The following is a 2,500-nucleotide window of genomic DNA, read 5'->3' as shown; positions in this document are numbered from 1 at the left end:
GAAGCTGTTCTTTGAGCTGATGGCGTATCAACACCCTGGCTGTATGAGACAGCCAGGAGTTGTTTGCAACGAGCTCGTTGTCTTGTTCGAGGCATCTGACTAATTTTTGTCTTAGGCTTGTGTTCCTGGGAGCCTGGATGACCTTTGACAGGAATTGTGTTGCCGTTAGATCGATTTGTGAGTCCAGGGGGAGAAGGTTTGCCTCCATCAGGAGGTTGAGGACCTTCGTCCACCTCGGGGCACCCAGAATGATCCTGGCAGCTTCATTTTGGACTGTTTCTAATTTGTCTGTGTGCTTTTTCTTTGCAGCAATTAGAGCGACTGAGGCATAGTCCACAATGGGCCGGACAGCATGTACATAGAATGATCTTAGTACTTTGTGTCTGGCCCCTATGCGTCTCCCAGTCATTGCTCTCATGACGGACAGTCTTGCTTTGGTTCGGTCAACCAGGTACTGGACCTCCTCATGGAAGGAGAGGGTCCGGTCTATCCTTACCCCAAGGTATAGGTAGTCCTTGACCCATTCTAATTCCACTCCCTGGATTTTCAGTCTTGTGCCTCGAACTCTCTGTCTCAGAGCCATGGCTTTGGATTTGGCAGCAGAGATCTTTAGTCCTGTCCTACAACACTCCTTTGACACGAGGTCCAGACAACGCTGGGCTTTATTCTGGCTGCGTGGTCCAGTGGAGGTGAGTAATAATGATAACATGGGTAATGGTATGAATGACAACAATAATAATAAATAATTACGATTCTGATGAAAATGATGATAGGAACAATGATAATGATCAGAATAATGAGTACAATAGTAATGGCAATCATAACATAATGAGGATAATGATTACTTTAGTAGTAGTAGTAGTAAAAAGCCCGTATACTACAGCATGTACCTAATAAGCATAAGACTTATACTGGGTGGCTATAGAGTAACATAAATCTAATCTAGTGGCATTCATGGTTATAAAAATAGTATTGATTATGACAATATACATCTATTCTATTATAATGATGATGAAATGAACAATAACAGTAATGAGAGCGTGTCAGAAATATAGGCATTTTCCTCGATCGGGCGCAGAAAATAGCGATTTTCAGGAATTTCACTCATGCTCAAAAAATCCTTTTTTGTTCACCGGTGTACTGCGTTTACAAACGCACACACGCGTGCACACCCAAGGTCTATACAAGTATATATGTTCTTATACATACTTATATAGATACTTACATAGACCTTGCACACATACACACACATTACTATTATATATATATATATATATATATATATATGTGTGTGTGTGTGTGTGTGTGTGTTTCCAGTCATGAGGTATGTTCTTAGCATAAGACTATATAACATATAAATAAAAAGTGGGAAATGTGTGTGTGTGTGTGTGTGTGTGTGTGTTTCCAGTCATGAGGTATGTTCTTAGCATAAGACTATATAACATATAAATAAAAAGTGGGAAATCACTCCTTTGGGTTTTGGAGTACAAGGGATAAAACGAAAGATAAGATATTATTGAATTAGCTTTTAAGCTGATAACAGACGTCGAAGCAATGAAACAAATGATAAGACTTTCACAATAAGTCCATACGGGTCATATACATATATATATATATAAATATATATATATAGGTATATAAGTATATATATACATATGTATATATAAATGTATATATATGTATATATAAATATATAAATATATGTATATTGTAAATATACATATCATATTATACATATATATACATGTGATATATATGTGTATATATATATATACATACACACACATATATATGTGTATATATATAATAATAAATATGTGTGTGTGCGTGTGCGTTCGCACATGCACGCGCACACGCGCACGCACATGCACACGCCCACGCACACGCACACGTACACGCACACGCACACGCACACGCACACGCACACGCACACGCCCACGCCCACGCACACGCACACGCACACGCACACGCCCACGCCCACGCACACGCACACGCACACGCACGCAGGCAAACACACATGTCCCTATCAGTGTCGGATCCGCTCGCGGCCCGGAACCAGTTGCCGCAAGTCTCATGAAGTGACACGAAAGTTGCAAACAGTGTGCCAGAAAAAGTAATCACATGTAAGTAAATATCGTAGTTTTACGGTATTTTTATTTGTTTGAAATATCACTTCATACAGGCAGTTCTTTCAAAGCCGTGGAATAGTTTGAACATATCTACAGAGAAAAAAATGTTTCTCAAGATATAAATAATGATAGATAATAAATATAACGGTAATACTTTTTTTTTCTGATATCACACGCGCCAGACAACCTATGCAATAAGGCGACTCTTACATATCTTGGCATTCCTCACTCTCTGCCAGAAATAAAGCAAGATGCCGAAGAAGAAGACAGGGCAGAGGAAGAAGGCCGAGAAGCAGAAGGCTCGGCAGAAGGACCTGAGGAAGGCCAGGGCTAACCGACCCTTGGCTGAACTCCCTTGTAATTTGGTTATG

Source organism: Penaeus chinensis, chromosome 3 (assembly GCF_019202785.1).
Source record: "Penaeus chinensis breed Huanghai No. 1 chromosome 3, ASM1920278v2, whole genome shotgun sequence".
Lineage (NCBI taxonomy): Eukaryota > Metazoa > Arthropoda > Malacostraca > Decapoda > Penaeidae > Penaeus > Penaeus chinensis.
Note: the sequence above shows the minus strand (reverse complement) of the source record.